The sequence below is a fragment of the Amblyraja radiata genome, chromosome 13, assembly GCF_010909765.2.
Source record: "Amblyraja radiata isolate CabotCenter1 chromosome 13, sAmbRad1.1.pri, whole genome shotgun sequence".
Lineage (NCBI taxonomy): Eukaryota > Metazoa > Chordata > Chondrichthyes > Rajiformes > Rajidae > Amblyraja > Amblyraja radiata.
Genome location: NC_045968.1, coordinates 43,145,818 through 43,170,854, shown reverse-complemented (window position 1 = coordinate 43,170,854; position 25,037 = coordinate 43,145,818). Strand labels below are relative to the sequence as shown.

Genomic DNA, 25,037 nt, shown 5'->3' with positions numbered 1-25,037 from the left:
TTTTGGTTTCAGATCTCACCCACTCATCAGCAGCCTGGCTCAGCAACATTATGTGGGGATGTTCCTGTCTGGGTTTGGAGCTCAAGTCTTTAGACATTAGACATACAGCAAAGAAACAGGCCCTTCGGTCCACCAAATCTCTGCAGACCAGCAATCACCCTGTACACTAAATGCTAGGGACAATTTTACACTTACTGAATACAATTAAACTACAAACCTGTATGTCTTTGGTGTGTGGATGGAAACAAGAGCACCCGGAGAAACCCATGTGGCCACAGGGGGAACGTACAAACTCCGTATAGACAGTATCTGTAGTCAGGATCGAACCAGGTCTCTGGCGTTGTAAGGCAGCAACTCTACCTCTGGGCAACTATGCCACCCTAAGTATGATTGAATACAGTTCAGTTTAGTTTATTTTCATGTGTACTGAGGTAAAGTGAAAAGCTTTTGTTGCGTGCTAACTAGTCACTGGAATGACAATGGAGCCAATCACAGTGTACAGTTATATGATAAGGAAATAATGTTTAGTGCAAGATAAAGCCAGTAAAGACCGATCAAAGATAGTCTAAGGGTCACCAATGGGGTAGATAGTAGTTCAGGGCTGCACTATAGTTGTGGTAGGATGGTTCAGTTGCCCGATAAGGCATTAGTATGATTGCTGTTCTGGGTCAACACTACTGTCAGAGAGGCATGGCTAATGCAGAGTTCTATTTCCAATGGCCAAACCATTAAAAACATTGCAGTACCATGAGGTATTAATGATGATAGTGATATGAACTATAAGATTTCCAGAACCTATTCTTAAAAGTGCCACCTTGCCTCAGTAGACAATCTACCAATCCCCCACCCACGCTGCCCCCTAACCTCTGCACATCTCCACCATGAGAATGAAGGTCTATCACAAGACCTTGGAAAAACATGCATCACTTTACATATGATGGGAGCCACCAAACACTGATGACAATATTTATTTTGGCTACCAACACACATGCTTGGCTTTAGTTCATATTGGTAAAGAATGTTTGAAATGCAATGTTTGAATATTTGAAGCTCTTGGTTTACTAGGCACTAGAGATTTCCTTTATGCTATGTGGACCTGATCCAATTATAGCAGAGAGGTTATACTAATTTTGCCTCTTCAAAAAACTTCAAATCCTCTCACAGAATAAGTGAACCAACTTCAATGTCCTCTCCCAAACTAACGTCAAGGCTCTGAACACACTTAACCAACTTCTATGGTGGGCCACATCATCTGCATGCCCGATGCCGGACTCCAGAAATGAGCACTCGGTCCAAGGTCCATCAGGGCAAGAGGTCTCTTGGAGGACCGAGCAATGCATTAACTTTGTCCACAATGGCTCCTTAAAAATCTGTAAATCCTTATCTATTGATAGGGATCCCTGGCCAGTGACTGTTCAAAGTGGAGCAGGGGCATCCGGGAAGGTATTGAGTATCTATGATGGGAGTCCAATGGAGAAGGAGTGGAGACCCTTCTAAGCAAGCCACTCTCCAGGAGGAACTCCGCAGCACAGGCAGCATCTCTGGAGTGAAGAAATGGGTGACGTTTCGGTCTGAAGAACTTCAGACCTCAGTCTGAAGAAGGGACTCGACCCGAAATGTCACCCATTCTGTCTCTCCAGAGATGCTGCCTGTCGCGCTGAGTTACTCCAGCAATTTGTGCCTATCTTTGGTGTAAACCAGCATCTGCAGTTCCTTCCAACACATACCACTCACCTGCCATTCACATTCCTGTCCTGTCCACATCAGAGCCTGTTGGTCCCACATTGATCTCATTAACCTGCTCAGGACCTAACAGACTGGAGTGGAAGCAACTCATCCTTGACCCCAATGGACTGCTGAGGAAGGAACCTCTTGAAAGTTTACAATGAGACAGCCAATTCCAGTGGAGTGGGAGACGTGAAGGCTGGCGTGGGAGTATTGCAAAGTTGTAATTGTGATTCTGAGTTAGAAGTGGCAACGAGGGGCTGCCAAATCTATTGCATAAGAGGTTGCCTTGGTTACTGCTGCATGTGGTTTCACCTGTGATGCAGTCCTACAGAGCATTATGTAAACTGTGGGCTGTCTGCAAAGACTCATTGTTCTCTCTGCAATTACAACAAGATTGCTTCAACACAACCCTTTATCACTATCATCACTAATACCTCATGGTACTGCACAGTGAAAATAATTTCCAAATAATTTGGGAGTTGTTATATTGGTGAATGACTAGTTCAAGCAGTTAATTCATTTTTGGAGATGTTATTTATTTAGCAGGACATCGGAAAATATCCGTGACCACCAGGTTCAAGAACAGCTTCTTCCCAGCAACCATCAGACTTGAATACTGCACAACACTAACCAGAGGACATAGGTTTAAGGTGAGGAGGGAATGATTTAATAGGAACATTAGGGATAACATTTCTGCACAAGGGGCGGTTGGGGGGGGGGCTGCAGCGAGGGGCTGCGAGGGGCGCTGCGCTGGCAGCAGCCTCTACCTACAGCCTGTCTGTTATTTCTATCTTTTTTAATTATTTTCAGTTAGTCCAAAGTCTTGTGTTGGGGGAAACTTTTACTTTTCTATGTGGGGGAGGGGGGCAGGGTAAGGGGGAAACTGTTTCCCAGTCTCTTCCGGGCGGGGACGCGACTATTTCTCCGAGTCGCTTCCTCGCCTCCCACCTCGTGGCCTACCAGCTGGATCGGAGCGGCCTTTCCTGCCGGGGACCGGGAACCGGACCAGGGCTGCTGCAGCGGCGGCGCAGCGCTGGAGTCACCGCGGAGCGGGCGATGCCTACCCGGGTCGCCGTTTGGAGCTCCGGAGCGTTGGGCCGTTGCTCCAACATCGTGGAGCTCTGGTGCGGAGAGCTTCCAACGCGGGCGGCGCTGAACAACATCGTGGAGTCCTGGGGCGCCTTGCAGAGGGTCTGCAGCAGCAGTCTCCACCCGGCGCGGCCTACGGACTTTGGAAGCCGCCGACTCCGGTAGGAGGGGGCCGACTCTGGTGTCCACGCCGCTGAGGACGTCCCGCAGCCCCGACGTCGGACTTACAACACCCCAACGAGCGGTCCTGAACATCGGGCCGCCCGTAGCGGCAACTGCGGAGGACTTGGGGAGGCCCTGACCACGGGGAACAGTGGAGGAAGAGACTGACTTCGGTGCCTTCCCACACAGTGGGAAACTTTGATTCTGCTGTGTGGGGATGTTTTATGTCAAACCCTATAGTGTGTTGTGTCCCTTATTTTTTATTGTATGGCTGTATGGGAATTACATTTCACTGTGCCATCTGGCACATGTGATGAATAAATCTATCTTGTATCTTGTATCTTGTATTGAACAAGCTGCCTGAGGAGGTAGTTGAGGCAGTTACTATCGAAATGGTTAAGAAACATTTAGACAGGTGCATGATAGGATAGGTTTAGAGTGGTATGGATCAAATGCAGGCAGGTGGGACTAGTGTAGATGGGACATGTTGGTCAATGTGAACGTTCTGTTTCTACACTGTATGACTCTATGACGTTTTGGGTTGGGTCGGGACCCTTCTTCAGAATCCCGATCCAAAACGCCACCTGTCTGACCCGCTGCGTCCCTCAAGAACTTTGTGTTTTGCTCATAGAATCTCTAGGCTTATTCTTGAGATGGTGGGATATGTCTTACGATTGAAGATTGAATATTACTTCCCTACACTCATTCATACAAGAATGAGAAGTGATTTCATTGAAGCATATTATATTCTCACATGGATCAATAAGGGAGATGGTGTGAGGCTGCATCCAATAGAACTGGGAGTTAAAATATATAAAAAATAAGGAGCTTCTGTTTTCTCTGTATTCATGCTGGTGCTTGTATTATGATGCGATTGGGTGGAAAATCGTGTGATGTTTCTGCTTCTCAACAATACAATTGTTCCACAGACATTCGATCTGTAATTAATTGTGAAGTCTCAACAGTAAAGTTCTCTCACACCCTGATACCATGATACAGAGCTCCACTGGTATATAACGAGGCACAAAACAGACTTAGCAGCAGGCCAGATGGTGAGCCCTAAGTGGCTCTCAGAAAATCTTTCTTTCGTTCTTTTAAAATCTTTTTATCAGCTTTTTTTTCAAAAACAAAAAAACAACAAAAAAAAGAATAATGATAAACATAACAATGATATTGATACATAGGGATCAGGATTACATTAATAACAGGTATAACCTAAATATGAGTCCAGTGTCAAAATACACATTGAATATAGACCTCCTGGTCTCTATGTAAATATAGTTAAATGATTAAAAGAAAACATATATAAAAAAAAACAAAAAGACAAAAAGATAAAAAAGAAAAAAAGAGAAAAAAGGAAAAACCAAAACCCCCCTAAACCAGAGGAAAAAATAGCAAAACGGAATCTGCGCTGCAAAGAATTTGAACAATTTAAGCCCCTGTTTGTCGTCAAATCCATTGCACCGTATAAAGGTAAAATAATTTTTATAACGGTTGGAGAGGGGACAATTTATGTCATATGAAAATGTTGAATAAATCTTCCAGAAAATCTATAGAATCAGATGGGAAGGAACAGAATGAATGAAACAAAATGGTGTGCTGGTAAAGACTAACCAGAGTGAGTGAGTCATGCAAAGGGCTGATGTAACTGTGCGGAGATTACAAAGTCATGGTAAATTAGGTCATAGAGGATGACTAATGTCCTCTACCTATTGTATGACGTATATATATATGTATAGAGAGTCAACGGCATTCAAAATTGGACCACTCCTATGCCACATCCTATTGTCAAGTCAAGTCAAGTTTATTCGTCACATACACATACTAGATGTGCAGTGAAATGAAAAGTGGCAATGCTCGCGGACTTTGTGCAAAATGACAAACAAACAAACAACCAAACAAACTACAAACAGAATGGAACAGAATCACATATTCTTTTACATATTAAATATTGTGGGCGGAAGGAAAAAGGGAAAAAAAACAATTTTAAAAAAAGCAGTAGAGTGATACAGTAAAGTTAGTCCCTGGTGAGATAGGAGTTTACAGTCCTAATGGCCTCTGGGAAGAAACTCCTTCTCAACCTCTCCGTTCTCACAGCATGGCAACGGAGGCGTTTGCCTGAACGTAGCAGCTGGAACAGTCCCTTTCAGGGGTGGAAGGGGTCTCCAATGATCTTATTGGCTCTGGAGTTGCACCTCCTGATGTATAGTTCCTGCAGAGGGGCGAGTGAAGTTCCCATAGTGCGTTCGGCCGAACGCACTACTCTCTGCAGAGCCTTCTTGTCCTGGGCAGAGCAATTCTCAAACCAGATTGTAATATTTCCGGACAAGATGCTTTCCACAGCCGCTGAGTAGAAGCACTGGAGGATCCTCAGAGACACTCTGAATTTCCTCAATTGCCTGAGGTGGAAAAGGCGCTGCCTTGCCTTATTCACGAGTGCTGCGGCGTGTGATGTCCATGTCATATCCTCAGAGATGTGGACTCCCAGGTATTTAAAACAGCTCACCCTATCCACAGTATCCCCATTTATCCTCAATGGTGTGTACGTCCTCGGATGATGTGCCCTCCTAAAATCCACGATCAGCTCCTTAGTTTTTTTGATGTTCAAGAGGAGGCTGTTGTCCTGACACCAGAGTGCCAGATCAGCCACCAGAGTGCCAGATCAGCCACCTCCTCCCAGTAGGCCTTCTCATCGTTGTCTGAGATCAAGCCCACCACCACAGTGTCATCAGCAAACTTGATTGTTGAGTTGGAGCTGAACCTTGCCACTCAGTCATGTGTGTACAGGGAGTACAATAGGGGGCTGAGGACGCAACCCTGGGAGGATCCTGTGCTCAGGGTGAGGGACTTGTATTCCCTCCCATCTTGACTACCTGGGGTCTGGCGGTGAGAAGGTCCAGGGCCCAGGCACACAGGGGGTGTTGAGCCCTAATTCCAGTAGCTTCTCGGCCAGTCTGGTGGGGACTATAGTGTGTTTGGTTTAGATTCAAACCGCATTGTCTACCGAGTCCACGCCGACCATCGATCACCTATACACTGGGTCTATGTTAGAATCACTTCCACATCCAACACACCAGGGGCAATTTACAGAACCCAGTTAATCTAGAAACCTGGAATGTGGGAGGAAACTGGAGCACCAGGAGAAATCCCACATGGTCGCAGGGAGAACATAGAAACTCCGTACAAATAGCACCTGTAGTGAGGATCGAACTGGGGTCTCTGGTGCTGTGAGGCAGCAGCTCACATACTGGCTGTGCCACCATGCTGCCCTTATGTTGATAGGATAGTCAGAATTACCTGACCTCATCAACATATGCTATGGGCTCCACACATGTATAAGTTGCCCAAGATCTTTCAAGCCATGTGGAACAAAGCCTTGCAAGAGATGATCATGGCTTGTTTAACCCAGGTGATCTGTTGTTTGCCACATGCAGGCAAGATAGAAATGTATCAATTTGGAGTAAGTATTCTGCCAAAAACCTAGAATTAAATGCTTGCGATGATAAAGTGAGATTGAAGTTATGCAAATATATCAGAACCAAGAAGGTTCCTTCCAGAAGGTCGTGCAGTGTTAAGCACTGTTCCATCCAGAGATAGTAACCACACCCAGACCCCTGTATCAGCAGTTGAATTATGGATGTGACAGGGATGTGGGGCAATCATTTGCATGTAAAACTCCCTTTGTAATCAGTTTCAGTTCTCAGTCCCAGGAAGAAACAAGTGCAATTATGCGCAAATTGAGCAAAAGTATTTCAGACTTGGCTTCAAATCATTAAAGATTCAATATGTACAATTAAGTGTGCAGCTCTGTAAATAATACTCTATTTCTTGTTATCCCATATCTCAGTGCATTTATGAAGATCTTAAATGGGTATAATCATCGGATAAGGGTTGATCATTTAGAGTCGTTCTTCATTCTGCAAGCTGTGACAACATTAAATGTTTAGTTTAGTTTAGTTTATTATTGTCATGTGTGAAAAGCTTTTGTTTGTGTGCTATTCAGTCAGAGAAAAGACTATACATGATTAAAATCTAACCATCCACAGTGCACATATAAAAGGGTACAACATTTAGTGCAAGATGAAGTCCGATAAAGTCTGATTAAAGACAGTTCAAATGTCTTCTATGAGGTAGATGGGAGGACAGGGCCACACTCTAGCTGACAATAATAACTGGGAAGAAACTGTCTCTCAGCTTTGTGATCTTGAAATCAAAAGACTAATCTCCAATGCCCACTGTTTGATTTGGATGATATAAGCAAGGGTAGTGCAGTCCCTAGTGCAGTTGAAGGCTGTTCCACATTGTTTCAGATCGCCTAGTGGGAGAGTCTAGGACCAGAGGCCATAGCCTCAGAATAAAAGGATGTACCTTTAGAAAGAAGATGAGGAGGAATTTCTTTGGTTAGAGGCTGGTGATTCTGTGGAATTCATTGCCAAAGGCTGTGGAGGCCAAGTCAATGGATATTTTTCGGGCAGAGATTGACAGATTCTTGATTAGTGAGGGTGTGAGGGGTTGTGGGGGAAAAGGCAGGAGAATGGGGAAGGATAGGTCAGCCACAATTGAATGGTCTCATTCTGCTCCTATAATTAACAAATTTATGAACTAACTTATCAGTGGGCCGTCCATTTTCAAAATATAAGGTCACTCATTTAGGCTGTAGTTGAGAGGGAATTTCAACCTTCAGAGGGTTGTGAGACTTTAGAATTCTCTACTTCCAGTGTGTGATGAATACACTCTATATTTTGCATTTTTAAATTCAATTAAATAATAACTGATAGACAAGTGCAAAATAAAACACAGTCATTTGTGCATCCAAAACAGTCCATAGAAGTTCATAGTTGCTGAGGTTATAGTCATACAGGGTGGAAACAGGCCCTTCAGCCCAACTTGTCCACACCATCCAACATGTCCCATCTACCCCAGTACTTTGTGTATAAACATTACCCTCTCAGTTTCTTATTAAATCTTTCCCCCTCACCTTTAAACTATGTCCTCTGGTTTTCAATTCTCCTACTCTGGGCAGGAGACTGTGCGTATACCCGATCTATTCCTCTCATGATTTTGTAATACTCTATAAGTTCACCCCCCCATCCTCTTTTGCTCCAAGGAATAAAGTCCTTGCCTGCTCAACCACTCCCTATAGCTCACACTGTTGAGTCCTGGCAACAGCCTCGTAAATCTCCTCTGTGCCCTTTCCAGCTTGACAACATATTTTCTATAACATGGTGTCCAGTACTGAACACAATGCTCTAAATGTGGCCTCACCAACGTCTTATGTAACTGCAACATAACCTCCAAACTTCTATACTCAGTACCCTAACTGGTAAAGGCCAATGTGGCAAAAGGCTTTTTGACCTATCTACCTGTGGTGCCACTTTCAATGAACTATGTACCTGCACTCCTACATCCTACCCATACCATACCCACCACAAAAGCTGCCTGACCCCTTGAGTTCTTCCAGCACGTTGTTTTGCTCAAGATTCCTACATCTGCAGTTTCTGGTGTTCCTAGAGAATCTATGTTCTATCCATCTCCATGGCAAGTACAACCTTTCTTATCTACAGCTTCTTCAGCCACCATCAGATGCCAATTAAACATGCTCGGCATCTGATGATGATGGCACAGTGGCAGAGTGGTAGAGTTGTTGCCTTACAATGCCAGACACCCGGGTTCGATCCTGACTACGGGTGCTGTCTGTATGGAGTTTGTACGTTCTCCCCGTGACCTACATGGGTTTTCTCCAGGTGCTCCGGTTTCCTCCACACTCCAAAGACGCACACGTTTGTAGGCCAACTGGCTTGGTAAAAATTGTGAATTGTCCCCGGTGTGTGTAGGATAGTGTTAGTGTGCGGGGATCGCTGACCAGCGCGGACTCTGTGGGCCGAACAGCCTGTTTCCGCACTGCATCTCTAAAAAAAGAAAAAATGACAAGCAAGTTCTTATTCATGACGAGTGCCAGGTATAGTGTTTTATTTTTGAACAAGTAACAAATTCAACATTATCATCGTCAATTAATGCTGCGGGTCACTTGCAAGGTAATTTCAGAAAATCTAATTTGCCACTATGAAAGAATAATGCATATGAATGTCAATCTGCGGAAATGCAAGTATACGTTGTCTGATCTCAATATCTTCCTCCAAACCACTTAGAGAATCTGTAAAAGGCATTTCCATTTATGTCACCTAATTACAGTACCATCCTGCTGTCAGCCATCTGCTAGTTCAATGCACAGGGAAGAAGGGCATTTTATCATTAATTTTACCTCATTAGTCCCCACTTCTCATATATCTAATCTGTGGAGAATGAAACTACTCTGGGAGTAAAGGTGATTGAATACATTTCTGTAAAATGTAACCTCTCCCAGGATAAAGACGAGGGAGTGGAAATTGAGAGGGATCAATGGATTTCAATCACCACCTTAGTAAATGCAACTTTTGATAAATTGATTTCAATAAACAGGAAATACGTGTTGTTACATCTGAAACATAAACTGTGGCGTTTAAGAGACTTTTAGATAGGCACATGGGAGTGCAGCGAGTAAAGCGATATAGAACATGTACAGGCAGATAAGATCAGTTTATCTAGGCATCATGTTCAGCACAAACATTGTGGGCCGAAGGGCCCATTCCTGTCCTGTACTTTTCATGTTTTACGTTCTACAACATTTAACCCGTTATGCACACAGTAGCTCAAAGTAGCTCAACGCATTAAAGTTATCTCATACAGCAGCCACTGCACAAGGTTTTTTTTATTGCAGGATGCTTTGAAAACCACACATTGTCAGCATTTAACATGTGATAGTGGTTTGCAAAGCAATTTCAGTTCCTGCATGCTGAGACTTGTACAGCGAATCATGTTTTCACTGAGACCTTTGTAAACATTCCACCTTTTATGATACGGATGGGAACACTGTCTCTTGCATTCTTGCACTTTGGACATTTTTGGTTGGTGATTTTTATTATGTGCGATGTCGTCACACAGTAGAGCCAGGAATGAAATCCTGGGGTAGAACTGAAAGCCAATTGGCACTGCCACACTATGCATCAGCAATAACTCTCTGAGTAACCATCTGATTCCCTAGATTTGAAGCCATAATGCAATTAGAGTCATACAGTATGGAAACAGGCCCTTTGGCCCAACTTGCCCAGACTGACCAACATGCCCCAACTACACTTGTCCCATCTGTTGGCTTTTGGCACGTATCCCTCTAAACCTATCCTATCCATGTACCTGTCTAATCTATCTATTCTATTCCCTTTTTTTATTCCATCTATCTACACATAACTAAAACTCTGATCTTGTTATCTGCCGGTTTGCGCTTTTTTTCTATTTGCACAAAAACGGTACGTGATAGCACTACAATTTTTCGCCAACTCCCTCACCATTCTGCTGTGCTGCGAGGGCACCAAGTTTCATTCCGATTGGTGGCTTACTGTAAAAGTTAGCAAGGTTTAAAAATCTTAAAAACCGCTCGTGCGCAGATCGATCTCCTCTCCTGCCAGTCAGCGCCTTGCGGATTAGTCCCTTCTCCTGTCACTCCCTTCCTGCGCCATTGCGTCTTTATTGGAGCTGCGGTTGGCTGGCAGAGGACACTAACCGGACACAATATTCGGAGGGACCAGAAGCGGCCCAGCCCAGCCCAGTCCGGCCCGGCCCGGCACGGAGTCTGATCCCGGCAGAGGACAATGACCAGTGACCAGTGCCCCCTGTGAGTCCCCATCGCAACGCCACCTCCAGCCCCTTCCCTTCTGGTCCCCTTTGCTGGCTCCTGCCCCCCTCCCCCATGATACCCCCCTCTCCCCCATGGCTCTTCCCCGACTTTTCTCTGAGCGACTTTTCTCCGAGCTCTCTCCCCCCCTCCACAACCACCACCCACCCACTCCCCCCATCCACACACCCCTCCACCTCCCCCCGCCCACACACCCCCTCCCCCCACTAACCCCCCTCCCACACAACCGCCCACCCACACAAACCCCTCAAATCCCCCTCCCACAACTCCCCCTCCCACACACATCCCCCCTCCCCGGCCCACATCCCTCCTCCCACCCTCCCACACCCTTCCCGCCAACATACACACCTCGCCCCCCCACCCACACACCCCCCGCCCGCAGACACACCCCGCCCACACACCCTTCCCCCGCCCGCACACCCCTCCCCCCCACCCACATACACTTCCCTCCTCCCCACCCACACGTGAAGAGGAGGGGGAGGGAGTGCTGGGGGATGAGGGGAAATGAGCTGCACCTGCACAGTTAAGGACTATGGGTGAGTGGTGGAATATTGCATTGGGGGATGGGTTGCGTTGTGTGTGCCTCCCATGTGACTGGGACCCAACCGGTCCCACTTAGTCTAGTGTATCTTAAACTGCGTCTCCCCTCGTCAGCTTGTTCTTTACAACCACCATCCTTTGTGTAAAAAATGTTACCCCTCAGGTTCCCATTAAATCTTTCCCCCAATTGTACTAACAGAGGAAATGGTGGAATGAGATACAACTACTTTGTTTAACAGGCATTTAGATAGACAATTAATCTGGCAAGGCAGAGAAGGATACAGACCTAATGCGAGTAAATAGGATTAAAGCAGGTGAGCGGAGACGTTGGCATGAACATAGATAGATAGATAGATAGATAGATATAATTTAATTGCCACACAACCAAGGTCGGTGGTATTTGGGTTGCCAGCAGCGGTACAGTAATAAAGAACACAACCACAATAAAAATTTTACACAAACATCCACCACAGCATTCAACATGCTGGATCTAAGGATCTGTATCTGTGACATACAACTCTACGACTCAATAACCTTCAAGCACATCTTTGGTAAAGAAACTGGAATGTCCAGAGGAAACCCATGTACTCAGCAGCAGAACAGGCAAACTCCACACAGAATGCACCCAAAGTCAGAATCAAACCCATGTCACTGGCATTGTGAGGCAGCTGTGTTAATTACTGTGCCACTGTGTCACTACTATAGCCACCCACAACATCTTGGGCTGGGTACATTGCTTCTCGCTGCCACTCACATATTATAACCCAAAGATAGTTACAAGTCTTGAATTTGTTGGTGTAGTACAAAATTAATTGGTTTAACCTCATTTTTAATGAGACAAATTGATTTAGCATAAGCATAGATGAAACATTCAGGATTCATTCTGCTGTTGCTAAGCAATTAATCATAGTCTCTACTGTCAAGAATGACTGCCACAATGTATTTAAAAATCACAAGTACAGCCACAATGTTGTGCCCTTGAGTGGTCTGCTTCTTTTGGAGTATGAATTGAGTTCAAAGCTGTTTCAAGTTTAATGTGTTGGAGAAGACTAAATGAATATTGAGGTCATCTCATTTCATCTTAAGAAAGACGCCTCATATTCTATATTTACATCAAAGGGTCCTGACCCGAAATGTCAGCTGTCCATTCTTTCTACAGATGCAGACTGATCAGATACTTTGTGTTTTATGACCTCATACTCTACCTGGGTATTCAATAATCCAATGGGATAAAGAATGGATTGAATTCAATGCATTTTCCAATTTCCAGTGACCCTTACATCCTGTGTTCCTTCCCTCTCTCTCTCCCTCTCCCTGTACCTTCCTTACTGATCGGATTCTAGCACTAGTAGCCTCTGTGTCCCTGCTTATCACCATCCAAACTGTCACCACCTTCACCCTCTCCTCCCACCAGACCTCTTTTATTTCTCTTCATCCACTTCCAGCTATCATTCACCAATCTCTGTCTCCCACCTCCCCCCCCCCCCCCCCCCTCACACATCTGCTACCGTCTCCCCATCATACTTCACCCTTGCCCGGTGCTCCGATTACCTACTGGCCCCTGTCTCACCACTCCCTCTCCTCCCTTTATACCACCTATCTTCCCTCTCAAACCTCAGTCCTGATGGTGAGTCTTGAGCTGAAACATCAACAATTCCTTCCCTCCGACGATGCTGCCTGAGCCGCGGAATACCTCCAGCGGATTGTTTATTGTTCTAGATTCTAGTATCGATAGTCTCTTGTGTCTCTCTATCATCGCTTCTCACCTATGGAAGCCCTCCTCAGACATTGAAACGTGGAAGTGTGATTAACATGACCTGTATAGCATGTCTGATTCATCAGTTGAAGCTTCTGATTCTTTGCCCATGGCGGCAATTAGTTTAGAGACACAAGGAAAATGCAGATGCTGGAATCTTGAGCAAGATACAAAGTGCCGGATGAACTCAGCAGGTCAGGCAGCATCTGTGGAGGGAATGGACAGATGATTTTGAACCAATATCGTTCTTCAGACTCTGGCCCTAAACTAATAAGGATAATTAGTTTAGATCATAGGATCTGCACATGGCCATTCCCAATTGGGTGAAGAGTCACTAGACAGGGGAATGGGTAATTCACACAACACCTTCACATCAATTCTATACACAAAGGCTGATGCAGAATGTGGGGGATGGGTGATCTTGTGTCTTCTACTTCTCCAAAGCTTTATTTAGTTATAATGGCTGGGTGGTAGTACCTGTGTACCTGAAATGAGTGCCTTGGACCTGGATGAAATGCTGTAAGAAGTTGAGGAGCAATTGCTCTAGTCAGAGGACTAGAGACCCGGCTTCAATCCTGACCACGGGTGCTGTCTATACGGAGTTTGTACGTCTTCCCTGTGACCTGCGTGGGTTCTCTCTGGGTGCTCCGGTTTCCTCCCACACTCATACAGGTTTGTAGGTTAGTTGGCTTCAGTAAAATTGTAAATTGTCCCCAATGTGTTAGTGTGCGGGGATCGTGTGCGGTGTGGACTTGGTGGGCTGCAGGACCTGTGTCCGCGCTGTGTCTTGAAACAAAATTAAATTAAAGTTCTTCACCATCCCCCTAATTTCAATTTGAAGAAGGGTTCAGACCCGAAACGTCACCCATGCTTTTTCTCCAGAGATGCTGCTTAACCCGCTGAGTTACTCTAGCACTTTGTGTCTATCTTTGGGAGAAGTCCATTGTTCTTTAGTACCACATGGTCTTCCATCCATAAATAGTATGATATAGTAGCAGAGTGGATTAGTTGCACTCATATCCCAAGACCTAGTTTATTGATTTGGAGACTTGCGTTCAAAACCCACCATGGGAATTTTAATTTAAATGATTACTAAATCTGGAACAAAATACCTTGTCGCTATGAAACAGTTGTGAAAAACCATTAATTTCACTCAAGAAAGTCAACTGTCCTTACGCACGCTATGTGATTGAAGACCGTCTAATGCGGTTACTTCTTAAATGGCCTCTGAAAATGTCTAATCCACATGCTGTAAATAAATAAAAACCATGGGGACTTTCCGAGTCTCATCAATACAAAGCTCTGTCCATGGACTAGATTCCATCCTGCAGTATTTCGCGACTGCCCATTCCTCAAACTGGTGCATTGGCAATGAAATATTGCAACGGTGCATTGGGTCGATTCACATCCGCTGTAGAAAGAGAGATGGCTCAGCTGTGTGCACCATTTCATTAGAATTGATAGGACTGTGTACCTTCCAGCTCCCTGTATACTGTATGTGCTTTTAACCTGCTGATGTTGCATTTGCAGTGACATAATTGTAGATGTTTCCACAGATCATTATCGGACCTGCTATTGTTATTTTGCAGCTGAATGGTCTTTAGATTTCTAATTATGGATATAAGACTTTACTTTATGGTTCATCAGGCCTGTTCTACTTGTCAGAGTTAAAAAAGCCTTTACAAAGAAGTACTCAAAGATATGGCTCTATAATGGTCTTTAATTGAACATTGTCACACACTGCTCATCAATCAGGTGTCCAAAGTTTTTCATTTACTTTGCGGCATTAAAGTGATGATTATGGTCATGGCCCAACCAATATAACGTCACCTATTCTGGCAGCATCCCTCCGAGCTGCTTCTTATTACTGCAGGCACGAAATTTCGTTCAGACTTCGGTCTGAATGACAATAAAGGAAACCCTGTAACCCTGTAATATAAGAGCTCAAATTGATGAAACTGCAAAATAAAATCTGTCAACATTAGAAGATGACCATAAACTTGCCAGGTGGCTGCATAGACCTAAAAAGCTGGTTTGCATCCTACACATTTCGGCTGCATAGACCTGGCTGATTTACCTACAGATCTGTTCCACGTGGACGACTGATTTGAAGAAAAAGTACCTTTCCGAAGATAGACACAAAATGCTGGAGTAACTCGGTGGGTTAGGGAGCACGTCTGGAGAAAAGGAATAGGTGACGTTTTGGGTCGCAAGCCTTCTTCAGACTGAAAGTTAGAGGTGGGGGGGTGAGAAACTGGATGCAAGAGAAGGCCAAAACAAATCAGGGCCGGCAACAGATGACCTTATATTTCGCTCGGGCAGCTTTTTTTTTAACTTTTATTTTTTTAGTTTTATTTATATAGCACGTTTTAAGTCAACTCGCATTGACACCAAAGTGCTTTACATAAATTAAATAATAAGTTTCCATACAAACCATAGAAAAAGGTAAAAAAAATAAAGAAAATGGACACAACACATTATAGAGTTCAACACAAACATCCCCCCCACAGCAGAATCAAAAATTTCCACTGTGAGGAAAGGCACCAGAAAGTTAAGTCCTCTTCCTCTGTGAAACACCCGAGGTCGGGTCCCATTTGTGGCCTTGCAGCCAGTCCGATGATTTTCAGGGCCCTCTTGCCGTGAAGATGGAACTCCGGCGTCGGGTGAATACATTCCTCAGCGGCTTGGAACGTCTGGAGCGGCTGCCTCCTCCCTGGAGACCGGGGCACTCGTAGTCCTCAGGCCGCACCGGTTGGAGCTCCGACCCCGGCGAACTCGATCCCTGGATCCGCGGTGCTCCAAATCCAGCGCCGCCCGCGGCCGGACGCCCGCAGCTACAGCTCCGCGATGTTGGGAGTCGGCAGCCACAGCGCTCCGGAGCTTACCGCACGACGACCCGGTGAGGCATCGCCCGCTCCGTGTTGGTATCCCAGCGCTGCGCCGCCGAAGCTGTAGTCTCGGCCGGTCCCGACAGGAAACGCCGCTCCATTCTCGATGGTAGGCCGCGAGGACGGGACAAAGAAGCAGCTCGGAGGGATGCTGCCTCTCCGACCAGGTAGGAGACTAGACTAAGAAATAAAGTTTCCCCCTTCCCCACCCCACCCCCCACATAAAAGACCTCCACTAACATTTTGGACAGGACTTAAAATTTTAAAAAAAGTGAAGAGACGGACTGCGGGCAGGCTGCCATACACAGACGGCGCCCACTCCTGCACATCCGCCATCTTTTTTACCTTCTGCATCTTATTAACCAGTGGTCTAATTTGGTCTAAAAGAGCGTCTGCAGCTCCTTCCTACACAAGTACCTTTCTGTGTTGGCAGGGGACTAAAGAATGAGCCACGAATGGAAAGTTGATTGGACCATGGCAGCACAGTGGTGCAGCTGGTAGAGCTGCTGCCTCACAGTGCCAGAGACTCGGGTTCGATCCTGACCTCGGATGTTGTCTATGTGGAGTTTGCACGTTTAGTTTAGCTTACAATGGAGATGCATCATGGAAACTGGCCCTTCGGCCCACGATATTTCTACGTTATTCCACTTTACAAACTCCATACACCATTTACAGAGGTCAATTAACCTAAAAACATTGCATGTCTTTGGGATGTGGGAGGAAACTGGATGTGCAAACTCCACACGGACAGCACCCGAGGTCTGAATTGAACCTGGGTTTCTGGCGCTGTAAAGCAGCAGCTCTACCAACTGCGCCATTGTTCCCTCTGTGACTGCATGGATTTCTTCCGGGTGCTCCGATTTCCTCCCACATCCCAAAGACATGCAAGTCTGTAGGTTAAATAGTCTCTGTAAATTGTCCTGAGTGTGTAGAGAGCAAATGAGAAAGTGGGATAACAAAGAACTACTGTGTTCGTTGGTCGGCATGGTCTTGGTGAACAGAAGGGTCTGTTTCCATGCTGTATCTCTAAACCTAATGAAAATTATGGAGATTGTCAGATCATGGTTTTAGTCGCTTTGGGCATAACCTGGTAAATGTGGAAGATGCCATGAATGGTCCCAATTTGCTTGGTTTATGGATGAGCAATAAAGATGTTAGAACTTTCTGCTTCTCATTTCTGTTCAGTTACTCCCAGGTCATGTACACATATGGAAGTGCAGTGAGATTAAAGTTGAATTAATTGTGTTGCCTAGATCATCACATTTTCTGTGAGAACTAATGGACTGGGATCATACACGATGGAGACTATTGGAGCAAAGTACATGAAGCTGGAGACACAAGGAATTGCAGATGCTGGTTTACAAAAAAAGACACAAAGTACAGGAGTAATTTAGCGTGTCAGGCAGCATCTCTGGAGAACATGGATAAGTGATGTGTAGTGGCGTCTAGTGATTGTAGTGGGGTGGGGAAAGGTGGGGTAGGACAAGGCCTGGCAAGTGATAGGTGGATACACATGAGGGGCGCTCTTCATCCGTAGATGGTTGGACAAAAGCCCAAGATGAAAAGACAAAGTGTGAGGTAAGGGTAGAAGAGGTGTGAATTGTGACACCAGAGGAAGAAATATAGATGATGGAAGGGATGGGTGGATAGAGAAGGGGAAAAATTGACTGCAAATTCCAGGTGGAGCACAGGGAAGAGAGGGGGAAACAAAGTGGGGCAGGGAGGGAGAGGGGAGGGAGTTGTTTGTAGGTTAGATAACTAAAATTGGAATCTTAGATTCTAAAAGAGGTAAAGGAGAAGAAAAGGTATGTAGATGTCAAAATCATTTCACATGAAGTGTATTTACTTGGTGCGTTTCCTACCAATGATGCTGTATTTCTTGTCCAGGGCTGGCAATTGACCTAGAGATTATTTCCAGTCAGATGAGCACTTGCTTCCTTCCCATATACTTGTCAACCTACATCTCAGCTGCTGAGTAGGTTCTGGCTTAGATTCAATGCTGCAATAAAAGCACTAAAAATTGCATTAGAATCAATTTAGCAAGATGCCTCAAAATCAGAATTTCCTTTTTAATAGTCCTTAAATTTAATTCCTGTTAAATGCATTTCTGATAATGCATTTTTTACTTAAACTGTGGTTTCAAATCCATTTATAAATCTTCTAAACTAGGTGTGGCTCTAAACACTTCCAATTAAGAAATGCTTTACAACAAGAATTTTAATTGAGTTAAAGTCTCCATTAAAAGTCAAGTCAAAATTCCATACAAGGAAGTAGTTCTGCATTCTTTATTCATTATTGCCGGGTGTTAATCCTGGGACATCTTCCCAAAACATCTGAAGGAGCAGAACCTTTACTTCTGTCATCTCTCAGTGGATGTTACCTGACCGGCTGGGTATTGAAAGCAATTTTTGTTTTAATGTCAGATTTCCAGCAACTTCAGATTTTAGGATCCCAACATCAAAGGGATCTACAGGAGGCGAAATGTTTAGGAAGGAACTGCAGATGCTGGTTTAAACCTAAGATAGACACAAAATCATGTGCTTTCCCAGCATGTGAGGCTGGGAAAGCACCTCGGACCCGCAAACCTTCAGCATAGGAACACCGCAAGGCTGCGTACTCTCCCCTATCCTCTACTCTCTCTACACCAACGACTGCACCTCCACAGACTCCTCTGTCAAGCTTCCCAAGTTTGCGGATGACAAAACCCTGATTGGACTGATCCAGGATGGGGAAGAATCTACAGACCGGAAGTGACACAGCTGGCGTCCTGGTGCCATCGCAATAACCTGGAGCTCAATGCTCTTAAGATGGTGGAATTGATAGTAGACTTTAGGAGAGCTCCCCCTCCCCTCACCCTACTCACCATCAACAACAGCACAGTCACATCTGTTGAGTCTTTTAAGTTCCTGGGAACCATCATCGCCAAGGACCTTAAATGGGGGGCTACCATCGACTCCACAGTCAAAAAGGCACAACTGAGGATGTACTTCCAGCGGCAGCTGAGGATGCACAATTTGCCACAGGCAATGAAGGCCATCGTAGAATCTGTCCTCACCTTCTCCATCATGGTCTGGTTTGGCTCAGCCACCAAGCACGACATCCGGTGGCTGCAGCGAATCATGCGATCAGCTGAGAAGGTTATTGGCTGCAACCTTCCCCCCATTGACAAACTGTACACTGCAAGGGCCAGGAAGCGAGCGGGTAAGATCATCTCTGACCCCTCTCACCCTGGCCACAAACTCTTTGAATCACTCTGGAAGGCAACTCCGGATTGTCAAAGCTGCCACAGCCAGACATAAAAACAGCTTTTTTCCACGAGTAGTATATCTACTCAACAACCAAAAATCTGAGGCCTCCTTTTGCTCTGGTATTTTATTTAATTCACATGTTTAATCAATAATGTTTTATTATTAATGTTTAATGTTTTATGTGTCATTCCTAACTGTCACTGTATGTCATGTTGTCACTTGCGGGCGGAGCAGCAAGGCAAATTCCTGTATGTCAATACTTGGCCAATAAACTTATTCATTCATTCATTCAAACTGTCAGGTTAATTCAGTGGGACAGGCAGCATCTCTGGAGAGAAGGAATGAGTGACGTTTCAGGTCGAGACCCTTCTTCAGAGTAGAATCAGGGGAAAGAGAACCGAGAGATATAGACCAAATGAATGAAAGATATGCAAAAAAGTAGTGATGATAAAGGAAACAGCCCATTGTTAGTTGTGAGGACAAGAAGCTGGTGTGACCTGGGTGGGAGGGTGGGGAGGGGAGGAAGAGAGAGAATGCAGGGGTTACTTGAAGTTACAGAAATCAATATTCAAACCACTGAGTTTTAAGCTGCCCAAGCGAAATATGAGATGCTTTTCGTCCAATTTGCGTTTAGCCTCACTCTGACAATGGTGGAAGCCTAGAACAGGCAGGTCAGTGTGGGAATGGGAATTAAAGCTTTTGATAGCTGGGAGATCAGGTGGGTCCCAGCAGACTGAGCGAAGGTGTTCAGCAAAATGGCCAGACGAAACATAGACTGGGCAATCGTTCCCAAAAGCAATCAAGCTCTCGAAAAACTACACAACATTAAACTCAACCATGATCTCTTGAACTTATAAAGATATACAGTGGAAAACATATTGACTGGTTGCATCATGGCCTGGTTCGGCAACTCGAACAAAGAGATGGCAAAAAGAGGTGAACACTGCCCACTCCATCACGGGTACTGACCTCCACACCATTGAAGGGACTTAGAGGAGTTGCTGCCTTAAAAAGAGAGCCAGCATCATCACAGACCCACACCACACTCTCATTTCACTCCTGCCTTTGGGAAGAAAGCATGGGATCCTTAAAATTATAACATCCGAGTTCAGGAGCAGCTTCCTTCTGACAACCAATCAGGCTACTAAACACTACAAGAGTACAGGACAGCACAGTGGTGCAAGGGTGGTATATTTACTGCCTTACAGCCCAAGAGACCCGGGTTCGATCCTGATTGCAGGTACTGTCTGTGTGGAGTTTATACGTTCTCCCTGTGACAGCATGGGTTTTCTCTGGGTGCTCTGGTTTCCTCCCACTCTCCAAAGACGTACTGGTTTGTAGGTTAATTGGCTTCTGTAAAATGTTTAATTGTCTCTAGTGCTAGTGTACGGGGTGATCGCTGGTCAGTGCAGACTCGGTGGGCCGGAGGATCTGTTTACGCGCTGTTTATCTAAAATTCCAAATAAACTCCAAACTTCCATAGACTTGGAGGCATTGAATACTGAACTTTTGTTGTTCTTTATTATGGTGTTTACAGAGTACTATGTTTACAGATCTGTTGTGCTGCTGCAAGTAAGAATTTCATTGCTCCCTTTCTGGGCACATGACATAAAACACTCTTGGCTTGTCTCTTGAACTTCAATAGACAATTTGGTTGTTCTCAGGATTTTTGTGTTTTTTTGCAACAGTATTGTTATTAGTTTATTGATTATATGTTATCTATGTGTGTTGTGTTTACAGGGCTGTTCTGCTGTTACAAGTAAGAATTTCATTGAACCGTGGTTGGAACACATGACAATGAATCACTCTCGACTCTAGGGTAGGAGTGTCTTCCCAGAAAGAATATAATCATTGAAGACTATCCTAATGTTGCAGCTACTATCGCAACGTTTAGGAAACATTTGGACAGGTACATGGACAGGTACATGGATAGGGTTAGAGGGATATGGGCCAAATGTAAGCAGGTGGGACTAGTGTAGATGGGACATGTTGGTCAGTGTGGGCAGGATGGGCTGAAGGGCCTGTTTCCACACTGTCTGACTCTATGACGAATCATTTTTACCACCTTAAGGGCAATTAGGGATGGGCAATCGATTCTGGACTTACAGTAAAGTCCACAATTGGCAACTGAGCAGGAAGAAACATGTCTGGCAGTGGATTGGTTACTGCCAGATGTTGCCTAATGATGCTCCTGGGAACATAGACATGTTTGACTATGTTGAACTGGTCAAACATAGATGGCAGCCATGGATCCATGAGCAGCATTTCAAGTAGGTTCAGGGACTACAGCACAGAATCCAGCTGACAGTCAAATCCAGAATCTTTTGGTTGAGTTGTGCCTGGTGCCTTGACTTCTATTTATCCCTCATACGACACCAGGAAAACTTAAAGCTAATACAACCATGGAACTGACCTAAAACTGTCTGTCACATCTCCAGAACTGTATAACAGATTACATGTAACTTATTGGCTTTGCTAGTAGGTCCCAAGGTCAAATAAGTGCAGATTCTCCCTTTAAAAGTGCCATGTAAAGGCAAATTGATGTCGCAATAACATCTTCCCTGCCATCTCCGAAAGCTGTTATTATTTAGTCTGGATCTATTTAACCTGCATATTCAGTCACAAAGTCATAGATTCATACAGCATGAAAACATGCCCTTAGGTCCCACTGAGTCTATGCCCACCATTAGATACCCATCTATTCTAATCCCAATTCCCAGCACTCATCTGCAGTCTTATATGCCTTGGCGATTCAAATGTTCATCTAAATTCCTCTTGAATGTTATCAGATACCAGCCTCCATTACTCTCCCAGGGACTGTTCCAGATGCGAGTTACCTTCAGGGTGAAAAAAACATCTTTCTCAAATCACCTGCAAACTTTCCACCTATTAAAAAAAAATCATCTCACTGTGGCAATGGAATAATCTCCCTCCTGCTTTCCTTCTTCACTTATTCCTTCTCTTTCACTTTTCCTTTATTGGTTTTTCACCCACGCCCACTAATCTATTCTTCACTTTTCACAACCTCTTTTTCTTCTCTCCTTTCTCACTTCTCCCTTTAAAAAAAAAAAAAAAGGGAAGTTGTACAGAGAATGTAATATGTTAACATCGTTTTTGGACCAATGCATTGGACTCACTTCTAATAAATAAAATATTAAAAAAAACAAAAAAACTTTCCACCTTCTATCAAAATGCTGTACAAGACATTGGTGAGACTACATTTGGAATATTATGTACAGTTTAGTTTAGTTTAGAGATACAGTGCGGAAACAGGCCCTTCGGCCCACCAAGTCCGTGACGACCAGCGATCCCCGCAAAATAACACTATCCTACACACACGAGGGACAATGTATAATTTTACCAAGTCAGACACAAACTGCTGGAGTACCTCAGCGGGTCAGGCAACATATCTGGAGAGAAGGAACGGGTGACAAATAAACTTTTTCACTGTGTCTTGGTGCACACAACAGTAATATACCAATGCCAATACCAATATCCTATGATAGGAAGGCTGTTATTAAGCTGGAGAATGTGCAGAAAAGATTCATCCAAATATTACCAGAACTGTAGGATTTGAGCTACAAGGAGAGAATATTTTTTGAGAATAGGCTGATAATTTTTTTCCTGCAGTGTAGGAAGCTGAGGGGTGTCCCTATAGAGGTATATAAAACCATGAGAGGCATAGGTAAAGTGAATGGTCACAGTCTTTTCCCCACGGTATAGCAGTCCAGAACTTTAATATGTAAAAGAATATGTGTGTGTTCATGATTGTGTTTATAGTTTGTCTGGTTGTTTGTTTGTTTGTCTTTTTGCACAAAGCCCGCGAGCATTGCCACTTTCATTTCACTGCACATCTCGTATGTGTATGTGACGAACAGACTTGACTTGACTTTATGCCTTGATAAAGGGCATACAGTAGGTTTAAGGTGGGCGGGGAAAGATTTAACAGAGATGTGAGGGGCAATTTCTTCACACAGAGGGTGGTACATATATGAAGCGAGCTGCCAGTGGAAGCTGCATAAGTGGGAACAATGGTGATGTCTAGAAGCTATTTAGACAGTTACATGGGATTGAAAATATTTGGAGAGATCTGGGCCAAATGCAGACAATGGGACTAATTCAGTTATAAAACCTGGTTGGCATGGATGAGTTAGGCCAAAGAGTCTGTTCCCATGCTGTATAACTCTATTCCAATATTACTCACCCTCTGGTTGTGGACAATGTTATCAAGGAGACAGCCTGAGAACTAGGGCTCTGGGGAGTGTTGTAGAGCAGAGGGATCTCGGAGTGCACGTACATAGTTCCTTGAAAGTGGCATCACAGGTAGACGGGGTGATCAAGAAGGCTTTCTGTACATTGGCCTTTATCAGTCAGGGTACTGAGTATAAAATATGGGAGGTTATGTTACAGTTGTGCAAGACATTGGTTAGGCCACATTTGGAGTATTCAGTTGTTATGCTGAAAAGTGTGCAGAGAAGATATATGAGGATGTTGCTGGAGCTCAAGGGCCTGAGCTATATGGAGAGGTTGAGCAGGCTAGGACTTTACTCCTTGAAGCACAGGAGGATGAGGGGTGATCTAATAGAGGTGTATGTCATGAAGGGATTAGATAGGGTAACTGCACAGAGTCCTTCAACCAGAAGGCACAATCAAGAAATAGAGGACATAGTTTTAAGATGAGGGGGGAAAGATTTAATAGGAACCTGAGGGGAAACATTTTTACACAAAGGGTGGCTGGTTCAAGGCACGAACTGCCGGAAGAGGTAGTTGAGGCAGGTACTATCATGACGTTTAAAAGACATTTGGACAGGTACATGGATAGGATAGGTTTGGAAGGATATGGGCCAGATCCAGGTAGTTGGGACTAGAGTAGATGGGGCATGTTGGTTGCCAAGTGTGTGCAAGTTGGCCCGAAGGGCATGTTTCCATTCTGTGTGACTCTATGACACTATCTACTCTATGCATGCCATATAAAGTGGACTTTGCCTTATGGTTCACATTCAGATTTCTCATATTTATATTTGATATGTCAGATATTATAATAAGCAAAGATATATATAAAATGAATGCCTAATCCTCAGTTTCTAGTGCTTAAATGGACATAACATAGAAGTGACCAAAAGGACACAAAGTGCTGAAGTTACTGAGCAGGTCAGGCAACATCTCTGGAGAACATGCACAGGTGATGTTTTGGGTCGAGACCCTGCAGTTCTTTGCTTTTACATAATATACAAATGCAATGATTTGGGCATACACTTCAGGCTTGTGATCTTACCTTCGACATCAATCTGATTGCTGACTGAGTTACCTCTACCCGCTTCCATTACCCGAGAAAATGTGGCACATTAAATGGAAGAAACTTGGAACGACAAGGAAGCTTTGATACTTGCTACCAGATATTCCCACTGGTGAAGGATGATGGAAAGCTGCAAAGGCAATTGAAACTTTCCATTTGACCTGTAGCTCATTTGGAATGTGTAACATGATAAGGTTAACCTTCAGTCTCAGTAGGAATACACCAGGAGACTTATGATAAGTGTCTATTGGTGCAAGCAAGTTTCAAACATGAAAAAAATATATCAATAGAATCTTCACTTTGAATTAATGAGCATCATTAGTGTGGAACTGCTGGTAATTACATCAATTCAGGAGGAAATGCCTTCTTGGACCAGTTACAGGATGTATCAATTGCCTTGCAATGGTTGCTTTTTAGCTTCTGGGATTGCATTTCTTATTACCGGTAGTTTCACATTGGCACTTGTACAGCACTTAGATCATGCATCTAATCACTTAAATGGTGAGTACTGGGAAATAACACGAAGGAGTTTCAGCCTGAGCTAGAGTAACTGGTAATGTCACTTACTCTGGGTCACTTGCAAATGGATCACGTCATTATC

General features: G+C 44.4%; 1 long non-coding RNA gene across 1 annotated transcript in view; it reads right to left on the bottom strand.

Moving 5' to 3' along the window:
• LOC116979941 overlaps positions 1 to 24,570 on the bottom strand; it is a 32,008-nt gene extending 7,438 nt beyond the window's left edge. The window contains exon 1 of the long non-coding RNA XR_004413808.1: positions 24,416 to 24,570. This is a non-coding gene — a long non-coding RNA (uncharacterized LOC116979941). The remainder of the gene's footprint in view (positions 1 to 24,415) is intronic.
• Between the last annotated feature and the right edge of the window lie 467 nt (positions 24,571 to 25,037).